General features: G+C 38.3%; 1 protein-coding gene across 2 annotated transcripts in view; it reads right to left on the bottom strand.

Annotated features, from left to right (window-relative positions):
• The window catches only part of jakmip2 (janus kinase and microtubule interacting protein 2), a 100,284-nt gene extending 92,436 nt beyond the window's left edge, over positions 1–7,848 (bottom strand). Inside the window, exon 1 of one of the 2 annotated variants that reach the window (XM_034311173.2) lies at positions 7,694–7,848. The gene's annotated coding sequence lies outside the window, so the exon portion shown is untranslated. The remainder of the gene's footprint in view (positions 1–7,693) is intronic. The other variant, XM_026941104.3, reaches the window with a different exon arrangement.
• Between the last annotated feature and the right edge of the window lie 15,021 nt (positions 7,849–22,869).

The raw sequence follows: 22,869 nt of genomic DNA, 5'->3' as shown, positions 1-22,869 counted from the left end.
TGGCAAATCCTTTAAGTCCTGTAAGTTGTGATTGGGGCCTCCATGGATCGGACTTGTTTGTCTAGCACATCCCACAGATGCTTGATCAGATTGAGATCTGGGGAATTTGGAGGCCAAATCAACACCTTGTACACTTTGCCATATTCCTCAAACCATTCCTAAACAATTTTTGCAGTGTAGCGTGGCGCATTATTATTACTGAAAGAGGCCACTGCCATTAGGGAATACTGTTGCCATGAAGGGGTGTACTTGGTCTGCAACAATGTTTAAGTAACTCATACGTGTCAAAGTAACATCCACATGAATGCCAGGACCCAAGGTTTCCCAGCGGAACACTGCCCAGAGCATCACACTGCCTCCGCCGACTTGCCTTCTTCCCATAGTGCATCTTGGTGCCATCTCTCCCCCAGGTAAGTGACGCACACACAACTGGCCATCCACATGATGTAAAAGAAAAAGTGATTCATCAGACCAGGCCACCTTCTTCCATTGCTCCATGATCCAGTTCTCATGCTCACATACCCACAAGACATGTCGTTTTGGAGATGCTCTGAGCCAGTTGTCTAGCCATCACAATTTGGTCCTTTTCAAAGTCACTCAGATCCTTATGCGTGCCAATTTTTCCTGCTTCCAACACATCAACTTCAAGAACTGACTGTTCACTTGCTGCCTAATATATCCCATCCCTTGGCAGATGCCATCGTACCGAGATAGTCAGTGTTAGGCCACGACTGCCCAATGCATAGAGTATACATGGTCCAGAGTTTTGTGTCCTCTAGTGAAGCAGGCGACATTCTGTTGAAACTTTGGCAGTGATTAAAATCCCTAGCGTCAGGGTGCACTGTCTGCAGACAGGCCTAATGGGGGCAGTCGTGGCCTAATGGATAGAGAAACTTGCAACCCGAAGGTGAACCTGAAGGTTGTGGGTTTGAGTCTCAGGTCTGGCAGGGATTGTAGGTGGGGGGAGTGAATGACCAGCGCTCTCTCCCACCCTCAATACCACGACTGAGGTGAAACCCTTGAGCAAGGCACCATACCCCCAAACTGCTCCCCGGGCGCTGCAGCAAAAAAAGGCTGCCCACTGCTCCAGGTGTGTGTGTGTGTGTGTGTGTGTGTGTGTGTGTGTGTGTGTGTGTGTGTGTGTGTGTGTGTGTGTGCGTGCGTGCGCGCGCGCACACTTGGATGGGTTAAATGCAGAGGACAAATTCCGAGCATGGGTCACCATACTTGGCCGCAAGTCACTTCACTTCACTTCAGATTGTTAATAGCAGCACTAAGTCCTTTCATGGCCATATTAGCCTTTGCATCCGGGGGGACATGCTATCACAACAACACATGTAAACTCGTGTGGTAAATAAAAGGGTCTGCACTTAATAATCAAGTATTCAAGATCAGCAGAGTAACAGGAACCAACAGTGATAGAGACAGTGCACCATGTTTTGTTTACACAGATACACAAGCCCCCACCACTGTTTTTACCTGTGGCTGCTGCTTCTCTATCAGCCCTGAAAATAGTGTCAGCTCCAAAATCAGCTCCAGCTCCAGCATGCTGTTCGGGATGCTGTTGTTAAGCCAAGTTTCCGAGAAACCATGATATTACAGTCCGTAATGTGTCTCTGTGTAAGTGTCCAAATTCTGAGCTCGTCCAGTTTGTTCATCAGGGACCGAACATTGGCGAGAAAAACACTCGGAAGCGCTGGTTGGTGTGGATTTAGCCTTAGCTTAGGTCATAGCCCTCCGCGTTTCCCCCATCTTTGTTTACAATCTCTGCGCCGGCGCCAGACTCTTCTGATCGGAACAAGGGGCTCACTGTGTGGTGACTTCCTCACAAGCTCCGGTGGTAACTGGTCAAAGTCGAAAATGTAGTTCGAAACAGAGTTAGTGTATGCATAATTGATGTTAAGTAGCGACTGGCTGTCGTATGTTAAAATCACACAACTGAACGAACATACAGGTGATTAGTAGGTAAATAACCACTAATATGGTAAATCTGGAGAGACGCTGAGCCTCGCGATGTGTACGCGCCACCATCTTGGTCGATGTTTATCAAAAACATTTTGACATATGTAAACAATATGGCCACCATACATCAATCAGCGTTAATTAAGCAGAGACTAATTTACTCAAATAGATGTAACTCATGAGACCCTGTGTAGATTTACATGAAATGTAAAAGATATATACAAGACAAGATTCTGAGGTCATGTGCAAAGTGTGGGCATAGTCATGCAAAGGGGTGGAGCTAAAGTCAGATAGCTGTTTCTTGAATGGTAGTTTTGGGAACAGACCCACTGCTTTGCGATGCAGTCTCACTGAAATTGGCCACTGGGGGCTGCTATTCATGCTATCAAACAATCATGTCTCTTGGAAAATAAGTCCTAAAGTAAACATTCTTTTTTAGTTTAATGTGTTTGCTGCCACTCAGCAAAAAAAAAAAAAAAAAATACTGCCTTTTTGATCCTTTCGCTCTGCCGCACTGAAATTTGTGATAATTTTCATAATATGCGAAACCTACTTCTGCAAACTAGTCCTAGGATTTTTTGGCCCATCTTCGCAACTGTGGTGTCATACTATGCACCAGAGTGTGAACCTCAATACATAAAAACATGCTGACATTTGTAACAATATGGCTGCCATGCAGCAATCAATTCTAAGCCGTCAGAGCTCAAATATCTGTAATTCATGATTGGTGATATGGATTTGAGACAAACTTGTAAGACATGTTCAGTACAATTATCAGTGGAGATAATGAAAGGGGTGGAATTAGCAATGGGATGTCTCAAGAGTCCCTTTCAGCTGAAATTTGGTGTGCCTCAAAATTCTACTAATTCTGCTAATCTGTAACTGAATTTTTTAATCATCACTTAATTACTTTAAAAACATGGCTGCTTTCAGCCAATCAGCTCAGCGGGTATTTCATATAGCTATCATCACAAAACTTGATAAATGTCATGGCCTTGGGCCACCTAGAAGGCACCCTGACCTTCCGTGTAGAGCTTCTTCTTCTGTTATCTGCCTTATTTCCTGTGTTAATCATGCTCACGTGTTTGTTATTTTCTTGATTAATTACAGAGGTGGCCATTAAGAATGCATGTTTTTTCTTATGGTTTCACACGATTCGTCACGTGTGATCACACGGCTCCCTGCAGGCACACATCTTAGAATTTAGATTCATTTGTTGTGTTTCACATAATATCCACCAGGTGGTGCATGGAACAACATATTGTAGCTCAAAACACAGTGGCTCGACGACGTTTAATGTGCTCTGCTGCTTGTTGCAAAATGGTTCTGAGAGATCCACATTCACAGATCCACTGGACAAGCACAAGCAGATCATGGGCTTCAGTACAAGAAACAGCACCATTTGGTTAGAAAAAGAGTATATGCTGTATACAGTATATGTCCTGTTCTGTACACTAACAGAAATCCCCCCCAAATTCAATTTTATTTGTGTAACACTTATAACAATGCACATTGTCACAAAGCAGCTTTATAGAAAAGCAGCAGAACTTTAGAGACAATGCCACCTTGAGAAGCTGCTCACCAGCTGGAGGGACATTTGGGCTAAGTGGGATAGACGGAATGAGGAGATGGCATGAGTCCATTGCACAAGACTCTTCGTTGCCCTCCCACCCCCCTGCCCTCCCACATCACTCTGCCCCCCTGCCCCACTGAAGATGTCCGGACTGCAGTGAAGGCCCGGCAAAGCATCTCCACGAAGGAAACTCAGAATTTGAGGTTTAAGAACATGGGCTCCAGACTTCAGCAATTCATTGACTGCAAAGGATTTTCATCCAAGTATTAAAATTATGGTTATATTTACAATTATGTCACTTTGTCCAAATACCTTTGAGCCCCTGAAAATGGAGGTACTTTGTTGAAAATGGCTGTAATTCTTAGATATATATATATATACTAGCAACCTAGCAAAAACCTAGCCAGCTAGTATAGCACAGTACTCACATAGCAACACCCTAGCAACCAACTAGATTAGCATAGCAACAAACTAGCAACACCCTAAGAACCAGTTTGAATATGCTAGCAACCACCTAGCAATGCCCTAGCAACCAACCGGGTTAGCAACCACTTAGCAACACCCTGGCAGCCAACTTGAATATGCTAGAAACATTTTTACACTTTAACCCAGCCTTTAGCCTTAACCTTTACACGCTTAACTGTTCATAGCACCCAAGCAAGGTCCTAGCAACCAAGTGGGATAGAATAGAAACTACTGTACCTATCAACACTTTAGCAACCACCTGGAATATCATACAGCATTTTAGCATTTTAACACTATAACCTTTAAATATGTTTATATACTTTTAACATTTTAAACTTTCCATATTATAAGCATTTAGCCTTTTAACCTTTACATGTTAAAATCATTTAAAATTTTTAAAATCAATGACAACAAAACATTGTAATATCGCTTAACACTTTCAGCATATTAAGCGGGCTCTGTCATCCATGAACTTTAAGATTCTAGTTTTTCTGGTGATCTCAAGATAACAAAAGTTGTTTTCTCAAGATCATAACTTATTTTTTCTTGTTATCTCACAATAACAAAATTTTCAGAGAAAATCTGCAGAGATCATAGACCAGTAGCATACTACCATTCCATCGTTGTGGCGAGTGGCATACTGTGATATATTGCTGTTATGGTGACTCTGCAGGAATTACATCCTATTAGCATGCATCCAGATAATGTACTTCAAGAAGTCATCACTGCATCCTTGAGCTGCTGTTCCATATGGCTTCAATTTAAATATGAATCCATACGCCATACTTAATTAGGACCACGTACACTATAATGTCATCTCCACACTCTTCTCCCTCTTCTCTCTTGCACTCCTATGGGATCCAGGTTTATCTGTACATCTCCATTTAAGCGGCATCTCTCAAACATCATGAGATAAACATGGAGACATCCCTTGTCACATCACTAGTTGCCACTGAGGGGAAGATGTTGACTAGTAAAGGCAGTGTAAAAAATGGTGAGGCAGATGGTAAGCAGATACAGGCAGACAGTAAAGAAAACTACACAAGACTATGCTGTGAAGAGTCTTTTTTTAGTTTCGTTTGCTTTAATGGATTGTTAACATTTTCATATCACTTTGCATGAAGTAAAGAGTTGTGCGTGTTTTTAATTCAATTTAATCCCATGATAAAGGCACATACCTTTATCATGTGACATATCATGCTTGCTTATCCTATATAAAAAGCATCCTGTGGTCTTAAGAAAACACAAGGGTGGCCGAACTGATTGTGCTGTGCAGTATCAGCGAATGTGGTTATTAGAATTGAGCGAAAAAGTGTGAGTATGTAGTAGTGAAATGAGTGTCCAGAGAAGGTGTTACATCCTGGTCCCTCATGTTGGCTGACAATGAAACTGACCACCCAGTCAGGATCACTATAGTGTCCATGACAGTATAGTTTTAAGATTTCTGAGTCGCCTTACCAAGTGAAAGACACTAATCTGGAAATTGTCTAGTACTGATAAGCATACAGCTGTTTCCGTTTGTGTCAGTCCCTGATTAAAATCCATGATGTACAACATGTATTCCTAATTATCATTGTGACATCATGAGAAAAATAAGTTGTGATCTCAAGAAAACAGCTTTTGCTATGTTGAAATAACAAAAGTTGTTTTCTTAAGATCACAAGAAAAATACATTGGGATATCAAGAAAATGGCACAGAAAAATATAAATAATTCATGGCCTTTCTGGACTTCCATATAGCAAATTATTAAATGTTAACTGTAGCCAGTAATGTTATGTCTGAGGTTAGAATCTGAACTTCAAGACATTTAAGACATGTTGAATATGTTGGAACATTTTTCTGTAAACATTTTTCTATCTTATTAAATGGAAACACATTATTTCCTTCATAAATAACAGCAACCAAGCTGCATTAAGGGGCAGAATTGACTACTGAATTTGAACTTGTAATGCTTCTCTCTACAGCATATAGAGGTACTACACCTCTTTAAGGAGCTTAAAAAGCTCTTATACAGTAGATGTGCAGGGAAAAAGCACACATCTTTCCCAGGCTTTTCTACATTTTGCAAAACAAAATGTTAAAAAGAAACAAACAATAAAAACTAGTGACAAATTAGTGACAGATATCATGATTAGCCTATACATAAAACATCCTATGGTCTTAAGAAAATACAAGGGTGGCAGGTAAGACCACTTTCAGGTTTGTGAGTACCAAGAACCATGGCCTAAGAAAAAGAAAAAAAAAAAAATCTTTTACTATTCTGAACATTTGTTTTTAAAAAGTGTTTTTTCAGAGTTTTTTTTTTTTTTTTTTTTTTTTTAACACCACCACTTTGATCATTTGCTATTATTAGTATATAATAAAAGGTAAAGTAAAAATCAACATAATTATCATCTTCACCCCACTGAAGTCAGTCTCAGGCCTTACCATAGAGGTTACTGGCTTATTTATCAAGTTGTGTAGAAATAAGCACAATGCAAACTGTGTCTAATACATGACACTGTGGTACAATATGAAAATGGGGTGTAACCTGAGCACAGTTGATGCAACAGATTCAGATAAATGGACACAAGCTCCTGCCCAATAGTCCCTTATTTAGGACCCATTCCAGTTTAATGTTATATACATCAAATTTACATAAACAAAGAATAATTTATACAGGTGTTGCAGAAGTGAATAAATAAAAGCAAATCATTCAGAAGACTACAGTTATCCAACATCTGAAGAAATAAACTGAGCAGATAAATATAAATTTCAGTGTAGCTGAAGTTAAAGGTGCTTGTGTCTGTTGCTGCAAATAAAAATATCCATCACGGAAGCCTAAAAAATTTGTGTTAAAGCCCATGCTTTTGGAATTGGCACATATGAGTGTGATGGTCAGGTGTCCACATACCTTTGGCCATATAGTGTATATACAGTTTTTTTCATTCTTTTTTCTTTCTTTTTTTAAATAAAGCTGTTTCAAATCAAAAGTTAAAATCAGGAAAAAACTAAAATGTTTTTTAGCCTCATCCGCAGGAAGTCACACGAAGTCTGAAGTCATATTTAATTAAAGATTCATTTATAAATACAGATTTCCCAAGTTTCCATTCTTAAATTATAAACAACTCTGGGTTCTGCCGTTGGTCATACATAAATCAGGTTAAGACGAAAAACGCACATATTGGCTTAATATGGTACACCAGTGATATTATAATAGCAATACGAATATTGTTACGTAAACTAGACCACAAAATAAATGCCTACGTCCCAAGCCATACAGGCCTGCTACTGTGGAATACTTTGCTGTTTGGCAGAATCGCATGCCATCATGTTACCGCCTGAGGTGGTTTATCATTTGGACACAGGCTATTATTACAGCATCCTGCGGCTTAGGCTGTTTGGCCTTAACAATAACGGCTTATTAGTGACCATCGGTGGTGTCGGCTCGGATGATGAGCATCCTTGAGCAGTTTGCTTTTTAACCGATTAGTCTTAAGGATAATAAAAACATAAAACACTGTGTCATTTCATTAGACAACAAATACAAATTTAATATCCATATCCTGCGTCAGTAATGGCAGCCAAGCGACCACCGTTAGCCTGCGAGCTTCATCTAGCCGTGCTCCTGGCACAACCAAATCAAAAAAAAAAAAAAAGCACGGCAACAATATCATTTCAAAACGACATTAAATATAAAAAAATGTACATACCTAATACAAATCTCGACGAACCAAGGCTTACTTATTATGCTTAGTCTTACAATTTTATCCCTGCATTACCGTTCAGCATCAGCAGCCGTAAAACGCCGTGCGAGAATGATAGGCGCTGCGGCTCAATCCCAAATACGTCCGTACTAGACGTTCAACCCACTGCGTACTCGAAGTCATGCAATTCATAATACATGTAGTGCGCAAATATAGGGAGTACGATGCGATTTGAGATTCAAACTGCAAGAATACACGCACAGGCATTGTTCGGACCCCCTCTATTTACTGTAGCTGATACAGATTTAAATGTAGTATGTTTATGAAATTCTAACATACAATATTATGAGATATATATATATATATATATATATATATATATATCATAATATTGTATATATATATATATATGTATGTGTATATATATATATATATATATATATATATATATATATATACATATATATATATATATATACATATATACGCGCACAGTTAGGTCCGGAAGTATTTGGACAATGACAGAGTTTTTGTGATTTTGCCTTTATACACCACCACAATGGATTTGAAATTAAACAATCAAGTGTAGACTTTCAGCTTTATTTTAAGAGGTTCCACAAAAATATGGCATTTACCATTTAGGAATTACAGCCATTTTAAGCAAAATACTTCCATTTTCAGGGGCTCAAACGTATTTGGACAAAGTGACTGACAAGAAGTTAATTGACCAGGTGTGGTCCATTCCCTCGTTACTTCAAACAAATGAATTAGATAAAAGGTCTGGAGTTGATATCAGGTATTGAGTTGGCATTTGGCTCGACTGTTCGACTGGAGCTACCAATATGAAGTCCAAGGAGATCTCAATGCACTGGCAAGCTCAACAACACCAAAAGGCCTGGAAGACCACTGAAGACAACTAAAGTGGATGATCGCAGAATCCTTTCCTTGGTGAAGAAAAACCCCTTCACAACATCAACAGAAGTCAAGAATACTCTGGAGAAGGTAGGCATATTATTGTCAAAATCTACAATCAAAAGACACCTTCATGAATGTAAATACAGAGGGTTTACAACAAGGTGCAAACCACTGGTAACATTCAAGAACAGGAAAGCCAGATTAGACTTTGCCAGAAAACATCTAAAAAAGCCTCCCATGTTCTGGAATAACATCATTCTTTGGACTGATGAATCCAAGATTAACTTGTACCAGAATGATGGGAAGAGAAAAGTATGGCGAAAGAAAGGAACAGCTCATGATCCAGAGTATAACACATCATGTGTCAAACATGGTGGAGGCAGAGTTACGGCATGGGCATGTATGGCTCCCAATGGAACGGGCTCACTGGTGTTTATTGATGATGTGACTGCTGACAGAAGTAGCAAGATGAATTCTGAGGTGTATAGGGCTATACTCTCTGCTCACATTCAGCCAAATGCTACAAAACTGATAGGACACCGCTTCACAGTGCAGGTGGATAATGACCCTAAACATACTGCGAAAGCAACTCAAGACTTTTTGAAGGCAAAGAAATGGAATATTCTTCAATGGCCAAGTCAGTCGCCTGATCTCAACCCAATAGAGCATGCTTTTCACTTACTGAAAGGCAGAAAGACCCACAAACAAGCAGCAGCTGAAGGTGGCTGCAGTGAAGGCCTGGCAAAGCATCTACAGGGAGGAAACTCAGTGGAAAATTGCACACCCTCTTATAACTGGGGATGTGGCTGTGTTCAGAATTAAGCAATCACATTCAAACTCATGTTAAATAGGAGTCAGTACACACCTGCCATCATTTAAAGTGCCTCTGATTAACCCCAAATAAAGTTCAGCTGTTCTAGTAGGCTTTTCCTGACATTGTCTTAGTCACATCTTACAGCAAAAGCCATGGTCCACAGAGAGCTTCCACAGCATCAGAGGGATCTGATTATTAAAAGGTATCAGTCAGGAGAAAGGTACAAAAGAATTTGCAAGGCATAAGATATACCATGGAACACAGTGAAGACCATCATCATCAAGTGGAGAAAATGTGGCGCAACAGTGACATTACCAAGAACTGGAGGTCCCTCCAAAATTGATGAAAAGACGAGAAGAAAACTGGTCAGGGAGGCTGCCAAGAGGCCTACAGCAACATTAAAGGAGCTGCAGGAATTTCTGGCAAGTACTGGCTGTGTAGTACATGTGACAACAATCTCCCGCATTCTTCATATGTCTGGGCTATGGGGTAGGGTGGCAAGACGGAAGCCCGGCTAAATTTTGCAAAACATATTTGAAGTCTCCCAAAAGCAAACTCGCCCAACCTAAAAGATTTAAAAGATTTCAGTTTGTTTTTCAATTGAGTTGTACAGATTATAGGTCACATTAAAGGTGGGAAAACTTCTGAAATGATTTATCTTGGTCTCATTTTTTTACATCACAGAAGCCTGGCATTTTAACAGGGGTGTGTAGACTTTTTATATCCACTGTATACGTGTGTGTCACACATCAATAAGCCATAACATTAAAACCACCTGCCTAATATTGTGTAGGCCACTTGTGTCACCAAAACAGCTCTGACTCATCGAGGCATGGACTCCATAAGACCTCTAGAGGTGTGCTGAGGTATCTGGCACAAAGATGTTAGCAACAGATCCTTTAAGTCCTGTAAGTTGCAAGGTGGGACCTCCATGGATTGGACTTGTTTGTCCAGTACATCCCACATTTGCTCGATTGGACTGAGATTTGGGGAATTTGGAGGCCAAGTCAACACCTTTGTCATGTTCCTCAAACCATTCCTGATCAATTTTTGCATCATGGCCTGCTGTTCTTCAGAAAAATCCTTCAGGTCCCACAAATTCTTTGGTTTTCCAGCATTTTTGTGTATTTGAACCCTTTCCAACAATGACTGTATGATTTTGAGATCCATCTTTTCACACTGAGGACAACTGAGGGACTCATATGCAACTATTACAGAAGGTTCAAACGCTCACTGATGCTCCAGAAGGAAAAGTCGGGGGGTGAAAACTTTTTGAATTTGAAGATCGGGGTAAATTTAACTTATTTTGTCTTATGGGAAACATGTAACTATTTTCTGTAGCCTCTGAAGGGCAGTACTAAATGAAAAAATATGATATTTAGGCAAAATAAGAAAAATGTACACATCTCCATTCTGTTCAAAGGTTTTCACCCCCTGGCTCTTAATGCATGGTTTTTCCTTCAGGGTTCAAATACACAAAAATGCTGGAAACCAAAGAATTTGTGGGACCTGAAGGATTTTTCTGAAGAACAGCAGGCAGTTTAACTGCTCAAGACAAATAAGGTACTCATGAACAACTATCACTATGCAAAAAAACACAGCTGTGGATCATTCAGGTAACAACACAGTATTAAGAATCAAGTGGATGTAAACTTTTGAACGGGGTCATTTTTATAAATTCAACTATTATTTTCTCTTGTGGACTATATGTAAACATCTTTTATGTGAAATATCTTATTCAGGTAAATAAACAATAACATGCATTTTGTATGATCCCTCTTATTCTGGTAAAATAATTAACATTTTGCAGATTCTGAAAGGGGGATGTAAACTTTTGACCTCAACTGTATGTGTGTGTGTATATGTGTATATATATATATATATATATATATATATATATATATATATATGTGTGTGTGTAGAATTGTTAATTTTTTGTTATAATGATAGCATAACAATTCAGCCAATAGGTGACAATTATAGAATATTTCCTTCCATTTCAGATCTAGAGTACACTTGCTGGACTGGAATACAGCTCCTCAAAGCTCCCTCCTAATGTGATTAAACAATTAATTAAAAATTACACTTTAATCAGTATAATAACTGTTATCTGCTAATACTGCATACAACCCCTGGCAAAAATTATGAAATCACCACTCTTAGAAGATATTTACCCAGCTTTTTTACTTTATAGCAAACAAACAAATCACAGATATGACACAAAAAAGGTTTTGTTCAATAGCTTAACATTCTGGCTTTGTGGAACATACATAAAAAAAATTACAGTCATTTTTTTTTATTAATGGCATGTCTTTTTCCAAATCAAGTAGAGGACAAAAGTATGGAATCACTCAATGTTGAGGAAAAAATTATGGAATCATCAACAAAAAAAACACAATTAATACTTTGTTGCTCCTCCTCTGGCTTTTATTCTTTGAGGCATAGACCTCACTAATGAAAAACAATATTCCCCATCAATCTGGTTCCAACTTTCTCGAATAGCAGTTGACAGATCAGCTTTGCAGGGTGGAGCCTTAACATGGACCAGTTTTTTTACTTTCCACCATAAATTTTCAATAAGATTGAGATCCGGACTGTTTGCTGGCCATGTCATTGAGTTGATATGCCTTTCCTGAAAAAAAGCTTTAAAACTGTTTGCTCTGTGGCAAGATGCATTGTCATCCTGAAAAATTATTTCATCATCACCAAACCTATTTTCTATGGATGGAATGAGAAAATGTCCAAAATTTCACTGTACAACTGTGCATTGACTGCTGAGGTAATGACTGCCATCTCCCCTGGTCCTTTACCTGACATGCAACCCAATATCATAAATGAGTTGGGAAATTTGATTGATTCAGGCAGTCATCTTTATATGTTTTGTTAGAACGGCACAAGACAAAAGTTCCAGCATCAACTCCTTGGCCAATGCAGATTCATGATTCATCAGTGAATTTCACTTTCATCCAATCATCCACACTCCATGATTACTTCTCCTTAGCCCACTGTAACCTTGTTTTCTTCTGTTTTGGTGTTAGTGCTGGTTTTCTTTTGGCTTTTCTATATGTAAATCTCATTTCATTCAGCCGGTTTCTTACAGTTCTGTCACAAACATTGACTCCTGTTTCCGCCCATTTGTTTTTCATTTGTTTTGTTGTGCATTTTCTATTTTCAAGGCATAGTGCTTTGAGTTTTCTATCCTGATGCTTTGACATCTTCCTTAGTCTGCCTGTATATCTACCTTTCATAACCTTCCCATTAAGTTTATACTTGCAACAAATTTTAGACACAGCTGACTGGGAGCAACCAACTTCTTTGGCCACACTCCATGTTGAAATTCCTTGTTGAAGGAGTTTTATAATCCTTTCCATTGTTTCAAATGACAACTCTCATTGGAGCCATGTTTCCTTTCAATTAGCCAAGTCCAACAGCCCATTGAAGTGTTTAAGCACTCCCTTTTAACTGCTGACTTATTAGCATTTTTAGACTTGTCCCAGTATTTGTTTTAGAAATGGAAATTAAAAATTGATTCCATAATTTTTTCCTCAACATTGAGTGATTCCATAATTTTTTCCTCTACTTGATTTGGAAAAAGACATGCCATTAATAAAAAAAAATGTCCTTGAATTTTTTTATGTATGTTCCACAAAGCCAGAATGTTAAGCCAGAATGTTAAGCTTTGTGTCATATCTGTGATTTGTTTGTTTGCTATAAAGTAAAAAAGCTGGGTGAAAGTGTGGTGATTCCATAATTTTTGCCAGGGGTTGTATGCTTAAATAGTTTCTGATGTGGCCTGGGGAGATTTTGAGTTTGACATCCCTGGCTTAGAAAAAAATTTCATCTGGAAGACGTCTTATTTAGGGCGTTTGCTTATCTTCAATACGTCTAATACGTCAATATGGTGGATCTCTAGCTGCACTCTCGGACCATAATTTTTCGGTGGTGTAGAGACTTCAGTCTAGAGTCTTTAGTGATTGTAAACATTAACCAAATCACTGAAACAATTATCATAGCAACGAGATGCTAACGTGAGGTTATCCTTCCTTCAAGTATCTTCTATTGGCTTCTAAAGGTGTCTGATTCGATAGTATGCAGGAAAACGAACATATTTATGAAAACTTTTCCGATTCTCACACCCAACAGCACAACTTAACATTTTTGAAAACAATTTCCGACTTGCTGTCCTCGTTTCTGCAAGTGAACCAGGCTCTTCCTGTTTTAGAAACGTCAGAGTGACGCGTCTTACTCAGAGGTCCGGATTGGTTGATAAAGTAGGGTTTACTGATGGATGAATTACGTATTTGCACAATGCATGGTAGGTATTGTAATTTCTTTGGATCAAAGTGCGGGAAACAGGAAGCGGATAGAAAATCATTCATTCTGTTAAAATGCAGACACTAAGTGATACATATATATATACCCTGTTTTGTCCTGGAATGCTCCTTTAAACAGGAGCGATCAGTATTAGATTATGCATTAACTCTTTATTGATTTTTCAGTTATCATTTTTTAATTATTTAAAGTGAAGTGAAGTGTGGCCAAGTGTGGTGACCCATACTCGGAATTTGTGCTCTGCATTTAACCCATCCAAGTACACACATACATTAGTGAACATACACACCGTCAACACACACCTGGAGCAGTGGGCAGCCTCTTTTGCTGCTGCGCCCAGGGAGCAGTTGGCGGTTTGATGCCTTGCTCAAGGATCTCACCTCAGTAATGGTTACTGAGGTGAGATCATTGAGCAAGGCATCAAACCGCCAACTGCTCCCTGGGCGCAGCAGCAAAAGAGGCTGCCTACTGCTCCAGGTGTGTATGTTCACTAATGTATGTGTGTACTTAGATGGGTTACATCCAAGTACATACCATATTGAGGGTAGAATACCACGCTGGTCATTCACTCTCCCCACCTACAATCCCTGCCAGGCCTGAGACTCGAACCCATGATCTTCAGGTTACAAGGCTGACTGTCTAACCATTAGGCCACGACTGCCCCATCTGCAGTGCATATTGTGCATATTACTGCCCCATGTGCAGTGCTAATAATCCTTTGTCTTCATGTGACATCAGAAACATGTGTGCTTTGCTGCCCACGATTTTGATTGCCCACACGAATGCCACATTTCTCTGTGAAGACCGCCTCACGGTGTAGTAAGTATGACAATTTGGAGTACGTGGATGTTCCAATTGATCGAGTGGAAATAACAAGTTAAAATTCCTCAAGTTTTACAAATTAGGGCCACAAGCATAGAGTTAAAAATTACAGAGAGCACGCTGGTCACATGAGTGCCTTCTTTCACGGAGAGCCTGCACCATTATAAAATTGGGAATCAACTGCCCTTGTAAAGTGACTGATAGCTCCGAATCGCAACACCCAACACACACCATATTAGTAGCTTTCAAATGACACCAGCCCCATGCCTTTACAATCTATGGTGCCTGAGAAAGAGGTGTCGTGGAAAATCTTAGTCCAAAATACAAGAAAAATAACTTTTCAAAGTCAAAGGGTTTGGATGCCAAAAATCCGACTTTATTGAAAAAAAAACAAAAAAACAACAAAGCCTAGATGTTTGTGCAAATCAGCTAATTTACATAGTCGTGGCTCATACTTTTATACAATTCTAAAACAATGATCTCATTAGGTGGAGTTTTCTCATTTTTTCTTTTAATAACGCCCCCAACCTCTCACAGTTATTTCGTTATTTCGTTTTCATTCCAGGCTTGCTCTGTCATTTCTCATTTGCTCTTTCTCTACCAGAGTACCTGAAGTACCTGAGTACCTGAAGTTTCAGGTGAAATATCTTCTCTTTAACTGTGGCGCAAGCTCAGTCAGTTTTTTTTTTTTTAATGTTAACATTCATCACAACCTTAACAATGCACTGTAAGAAATCACAAATGTCAAACTGGTGAAAAAGATACAAACTTCAGGTACTCTGGTAGAGAAAGAGCAAATGAGAAATGACAGAGCAAGCCTGGAATGAAAAGATACAATTTATGAATGAGAACTGTGTGCTTAGTGATTTCCCACAAGCTAGGTCACATATGTTTGTCTTGGTTTTCTTGATTCACATACATAAATATTCTCAAAAAAATTATTTTCTGATTAATTAGAACTATGCTTAAACACTGATTTAACTTAGTCACACTCTCTTCATGATTAAAATGCACTTCAAAGTCATTCTTAGGCCTTTGATGGATTAACACGTTTCACTTTGATTATTTTAACTTTTGACTGGACCTGATGGATTACATCATACTCTGATCAAGAAAATTCTTCTATAGAGGCCACAGAATTTTAGTCATTTTAGACCTTGGAGCTCTATTTTAGGATAAATTGACACCTCAGGTGCTGCTACAGATTTTGATTATTCAATCTATCAAATTTTTTGGAGCACTGGACCACAGGAGCCCGGTTGCGGTTGCCAGCCTGTGACACTGCCACATATGGAGGCCTGTATTTATCTTTAATTGAATGATTAACACTACAATTCATTTGTGCTAGATTAGATACTCACAGAATTTAATGCCCCTTAACTTACTTAACTGAAAAAGGGGGACAAGAATTGGTATCATATCTTTGGTTTCTGTTAAGAAATCAACAGTTACTCTAGTTACTTCCTAGCTTAGACCACTGGGGAACTCTTGTTTTAACATAAACCCCAGACTAGGATAGGAAGGGATGTGGCCATCAATTTGGAGGGAAAACCAAGGTTGGAGAAAGCCAGGATGTTCTGTTTCTTCCCAGGCAACAAGGAATATAATCCTTTTTCTCTGCTACCAACTCTTTACTGTTTTTGATCTTGGATTATTCAAGAAGCTTCGTTAGAGAAACCCCCTTTTTTTTGGTGCTTTGTTGGGCCATTTATTTATTTATTTTTATTTAGTGCTGCTTCTGCTTTTGGTGTTTTTGTTTTATTTTTATTTTATTTATTTATTTGTTTGTTTTGTTTTTGACCAATTCTTTTGTTTTTGCTATACACTGAAGACATTTGGTTTTGAGAGCAAAAGATGAATATGAGACGATTGATACAGATTTCTTAATATCTAGATGTGTTAAACAACTTAGAACATGGCACCTTTAGTGGCAGACCACCAGTTTTCTGGTGAGCAAAAGTATTGGAGCAGAAAGTCTTAAAGTAAATAACATTTAATATTTAGTTGCATATCCCTTGCTTGCAATAACTGCAGCAAACTGATGAAGCATTGACATCAAGAAACTGTTGAATTCTTCTTTTGTGATTTTTTTTCAGGCTTGTACTGCAGCTTCTTTCAGTTGCTATTTGTTCTGGGGGTTTCTCCCTTCAGTCTCCTCTTCAGCAAGTTAAATGCATGCTCAATTAGGGTTAGGTCTGGTGATTGACTTGGCCAGTCTAAAACCTACTTTTTTCCCCCCAATGAAATCCTCTTTTGTGTTGGTAGTCTGTTTTTGGTCATTGTTTTCCTGCATGACCAAGTTCTTCACAATTAAATGCATTTCTCTGTAAATTGGCAGACAGAATGTTTCTGTAGACTTCTGAATTCATTCTGCTGCTACCATCATGAGTTACATGAGTAGTGAGCCCAGAAGCAGCCATGCAAGCCCAAGCCATGACACTACATCCACCATGCTTGACTGATGAGCTTGTATGTTTTGGATCATGAACAGATCCTTTCCTTCTCGACACTTTGGCCTTTCTTTCACTTTGTTAAAGGTTAATCTCGAATCCAGAACTTTTGTGGACCATGTCTGTATTTCTTTGCGAATTCCAATCTGGCCTTCTGATTCTTACTGCTGATGAGTGGTTTCCCTCTATTTCTGCTCTCAAATTGTTCTTCAAAGGGTGGATTGTGATATCTTAACCCCTGCCCTGTGGAGGTTGCTGATATCACTGACTGCAATGGCTCTGACTGATATTCCCTCTTTTCTCATTTTCAAAATGGCTTGCTTTTCTCCCATGGGCAGATCTCTAGTCATGTTGCTTTATCCTTTTTAACAACAAATGCAGTCTTCACAGGTGAAACCCAAGGCTCAAACCAAGAGTAGACATTTAGAGCTATGAATTGTGTAAACAATCAGTCTAACATGGCACACCTGGGCAATAAGAAACACCTACAAGTAATACTCATTCCTATGCAGTAGTTTAAGGAAACAAGATAAGGAGATGGGGTGGTTAATGGTTAAAGTGGCTAGTGCATGATGGGATTGTGTCCATTAATTCTGAGGTAGGTGAGCAGCAGACAGTTTATTATTGAGGATCGTGATAGCTTGTGGGAAGAAGCTGACTTGGACACTTTGGTGTCTTCTGCCAGATGGCAGAGGTGTGAAGAATAGTGCAAGATTGAAGTTTGTTATAATGTACAATATACAGCTATATAGGGCCAAACATTTTTTTTAAAGAAATTTAATGAAATACTTAGAATTTCAGGTAAAAAGGCCTATGTGTATGAAAAGACCAATCCATTAAGTATTTATCTAGGGAATTAAAATGGCTGCATTGTGGGTAACTACATAGATCGCAGTTTTGTCAGTGAAAACAAAGTGATTGCCAAAGTGAGTCAGTGATTTCCAATATTAATGCATTTGCTCTCTGTAACATATGACATTAGCCTAATTGCTAAAGTTACAGACATACTGCAGTTTAAAAAGTCTCAAATAGGCACGTTTCTGTACCTTTAATTATCTTCTTACATAACATAGCCAAGAAGTTTTGGTTGTTTGTTTCCCCAACATGACACAATGACCCAGACGGACAATTTCACAGCAGATGCTTTGATAGGGTGGGTCTCTGAAACCGTTGATAAAATTTGCAGAAGAGCAGTCACATTTCACATTTCATATGTCACAATGTTACCAAGTATAGACAACCAGACACAAACCAACTAATTAGTGTGTTATTTTACTCTTTAATATGCAGATCAACCACAACTTTCTTTTAACTCAAGTGATCTGACAGTCTGGGAAACCCTCTGTGAGATGACATTTCTTTGATTTTTATATTTACATTTGTGCAGAAAGCCCAGATACTATTATAAAATATAGCTGTAAGCTATACTCAAGCACTTTAAGAACTTTAAGTGCATGCATAAAAAGATATGTATTATTTAACAAGTGTGTAGGCACTTCAGTTGGAGAAGAAACAAGACAGTTTCAGCAATTTTCAGGTAATTAATATTAAAATTAATAAATATCTAATAATTATATATATATATATATATATATATATATATATATATATATATATATATATATATATATATATATATATATATATATATATATAAGAAAAATAATAATAAATATAGCAGTTATGGGGGCAAGCAGTAGTGTTGCCAAGATATTGCATAAAACACTATGCGGCACTTATGTCAATCTGTTATATGGAAATGGTTTGAGATAACTTATTGCTGGAATGGACTGCAGATGATCTGATAATTTTAGGGTACCTTCAGGGCATGGTGCCGATGACACATACCGATTTTCATAACGACATGCCAAGGCATTCGTAAAATACATCATTTTATGTCTAATTCAAAATGGCCAGCACACAAAATGGCTGACATGGGAAAATTTGACATCATTCATCTCTGTATGCGACCCAAAATCTAAGGAGACCAGTTTCATGACTTTACAACAAACCATTCAGAAGTTATAAGCAAAAAAATGTTTTTTTCTCACCTTTGAATTTGTTTGCTTGTTATTTGAGAATGGTTTGTCTAATCAACTTGACTTCCAAAAGTTTTTCCAAATGGTCTGAAGATTATGTCATTCAATTTTGGTGAAAATCGGTAGAACGGTCTAGAAGGAGTTCAAAAATGTATGTTTTCCAGAAAATTAAAAATGGCGGAAAATTTAGTTGGCAGAAATTGAAACCATGGTGCAATCATCTTGGCAAGAGCCAAGGAAACAGAGGAAAAAAGAATTTTGTTTCTAGCCCTTACGGTTCAAAAGATATTAGACCTGTTGCCGGTGCTAGAAGGCTTGAAATAGCAACTCCAAATTTGCTATGGTAACATTTTAGACTGTCCTCTACGGGTGCCAGATTTCACAACTTTCTGATGTATGGTTCTATGGGCTGTCATAGACTCAAGAGCCGAAGAAGAAGAAGCAGAATAACAATAATTAAAGCTGCAAGCAGCATTTTTGGGGACTTGCAACCGGTGACGCGGGGAGCCACACATTCACAGACACGCTACAATTGTTGCATAAGCAATCACAGAAAAGCAGAACCATAACTTTAGGCAAAGGGATTCAAGAGTGATTTGTAGTTTCACTCATGATGACATCTAAGCGCATTGCCTTGATCATATATGTCTAACCAAACCGAACCAAGGGAGAAAATGCATCAAGTTCTGAAACAAACGCTCCAAATGAGCCAGGTGTGAAAACGCCCTAAAGCAACCAAGGCCGCTGAATAATCAGTGTCCCTATGTGTAGTGAGCCAGGGTCCTTACCAGTGCCTGAACTCGTGTACACGATATACTGATTCACAACCTAGAGAGCTAGGGAGATAATTGAGATTCTCCCAATGTTAAAAAAATTTAAGTAATCATTTAAGACCTACGACAATGATAACAAGCTGCTTACATTTGTAGACAAAGTTGGCTGAGAGTTTGACTGCCATTTTTTTTTTGAGCTGAGAGGCTTCAGAAAGGGAACATAGTGAACATCGATGCTCCCTGGTTTTTGTGGTGCATTGTGGGATTTTTTTAGGGCGCGAACATTCCAGTGCACATAAAATGGCCAACTCCCTGATCAGGGCCCCTGGCTACTGAATTAGGGAGCTGATTGAGACGCAACCACATCTTGGTCCGTTCGAAGATAATGAACATTATGCAGGGGGTGTTTCTCATTTCGTAAATTGCCTCGTCATTCATTTCATTTCCTTTCTATCCTTCATTACTTCTTATGTCCTCCTTCCAAGGAAGCAAGAAAAAGGTGCAAGAAAAGGAAAAGAGGACAGGAGAAATTGAGAATAAATGTATTTACCAAATGAGATGTCCTAGCTTTCTGAAGTGTCACCTTATAGCAAAGGAATTAAATTATTTATTACATGTTGTATTAAGTGTATAATGGATCTACCTATACAGAACAGTGATTATACTCTAAATTATCCTTAATTAAAATATTATTGCACAAATTCAGATATATTGAAACAGTTATTGAACTTCCAATTTGAATTTAGACTCCTACCCAAAAAGAAAGAATGATAAATAATAAAATCAAATGTATTAGTTTAGGGGTGTGCAAACTTCTGCAACTAAGTTATTTTAAGTTTTTTATTTTTCCTTTTTTTTCCCTAAAAAAAGTTTGTTTTTTTCCACTTTATTTGTATAATTTGCATTTTAACATTAAAGGTGGGATTTAAAGGTGGGGTCACATTAAATAAATTTGACATGATATATCTTAGTTTCATTCTTTTACTTCACAAAAACCTGCCATTTTAACAGGGGTGTGTAGACTTTTTATATCCACTGTACATGCATTCAGTTTATTTGCTTCCTTGCTAAAAACACACCACATAATAAAGACAAAACACTGTTTCCATTATATTTGTTATTCATTTTATTTGTATTCATTTAATTTTACAGCGTAACTTTACGCAGTCAAGAGTTCGGCCAGCGCCAGAGAGCGTGAATTTCAGTACCCCCGATGACATCAACTAACCCCAAACATTATGGGTGGAGAGGAAAAATCCTGTGTGTCTGTTTAAATAATTATACACACCTTTGATTATGTTTTGATAGGTTTCATATACTTTACAATGTTATATTATGTTTATTAGGTCAGTTGTTATGTTAAATGTACTTTTAACATCTTTAGTGTATTGTGTTCTGCACTCTGTATTTGTCGAGGCTGATCAGCTGTCTTAAATGTTGTCTGCATGTCTCACTTGGTTTTATCATTTTATTGTGTTAACATGTTGTTTTGTTTGCTCACTCGTTTGGGGCCTAATGGAGTTACTTTTTACCTTGGTTCTGTTCAGTTGACCTAATTGGGCCCAGAACCTTTGGTCAAGTATCTTTAGGTTTCCTTATTTTTGCATTGTGCTTATTTTTGTACTTTTTTATGTTCTACCTGTGCCTTACTGTCTTGGTCCACTGTCCATCACAAGTGGTTACAGTGGTGGGATCAGCCTGTAGCGGGTGTAGGTTTACCTGAAAATCTTTTTTCTTCTTCTTTCTATTTTTATTATTTTTGCTGGATTTTTTTCTCTCTTTTCTACTCCCTCCCCCATGGCCCTTCGCAAAGGAACAAGGAGAGTAATAGAAGAGGTTAGGGAAGAGGAGGTAATGAGTGGAACAACTATGACTATGGAACAACAGGAGAATGGAGCAGTTGGAGGAGGTCTGTATAACACCACCACTGGGGAGATGCAGGAAACAGGTCCGTAGCCTTCCAGTGGCTGAGAACCAACCTTGTCAGGCATCGTTGAAATCTTTTGAGCACACAAGACATGAGTGGATGCATGGGAGGCGTGGCAGAGTAAGGAGAATTTACAACAGCAGCTTTGCGTTAAGGTGCAAGTCTGCAGCACTCCTACCTCCTGACTCCCTTCCAGCAGACTTGAATGAACATGATGAGGATGAGAATCTGGAACTTGGCCTCAGTAGGGCACCCTCTGAAGCCGCAGCTGTGGACAGAAATCCTCACCTACATAATGTGGGTTCAGGTCAGTCCAGATTAATCTCAGTGCCAAAATTAGACAAACACACACAATCAGATGATAGAGAACCTAACTGTGAGGGCTCTAATGCCAGAGTTAGGGGATTGCTAACTCTGCCTAAGGCATCCAGACTTAGAAAGTACAGAGATCTGAGATTGTCAGAGATCTAACTAATATACACTTAGCACAGATAAAGCTATTACTAAGGAAGAATGACTAAACATCCTGCACTCAACACACTGAACAAGCTGAATGTTCGACATGTTGTTTAACGTACTTTAGTCGAAGATTAGTTTATATTATTTTAGATGGCGTGGATGGCCTCTGCTCGCTGTCTTGAAAAAAAACAAAAAAACAAAAGCATTCTTCGAAAAAATGAAAATACAGAAGAAAGGAAAGTGAAAAAATACAGCACATAAAAACGATAATGCAAAATTATTAATAAAAAAGAAAGAAACAGTATAGTTTAAATGCCAGTGCAGGCAAGAACCTCACAGTACTCTTAACACTTTAACTGCACACAAGTGCACTCCATTCAAGTAATTATGTGAGTTCTGACAGATATTAGTTGTAGCAGAACTAATTTAGGGGTTTCACAGCAAATGGGGTAAATCCTTATGTGAATTACAAAAACTTTTAAATTTTTTTTTGCAAACGATATTGATATTTGTACTTCAATATTTTTTGTTATTTTACGTTGATTCATTACATTCAAGTTCAACAGTTGAATACTTATGCAAGGCATTGTATATAAACTTGCTTATAGTGAAAAAGAGGTTGAAATATCAGTCTCTTAAAACAGGCAATCA

This window comes from Pangasianodon hypophthalmus, chromosome 15 (genome assembly GCF_027358585.1).
Source record: "Pangasianodon hypophthalmus isolate fPanHyp1 chromosome 15, fPanHyp1.pri, whole genome shotgun sequence".
Classification (NCBI taxonomy): Eukaryota; Metazoa; Chordata; class Actinopteri; order Siluriformes; family Pangasiidae; genus Pangasianodon; species Pangasianodon hypophthalmus.
Note: the sequence above shows the minus strand (reverse complement) of the source record. Positions and strands in the feature narration are given on the sequence as shown.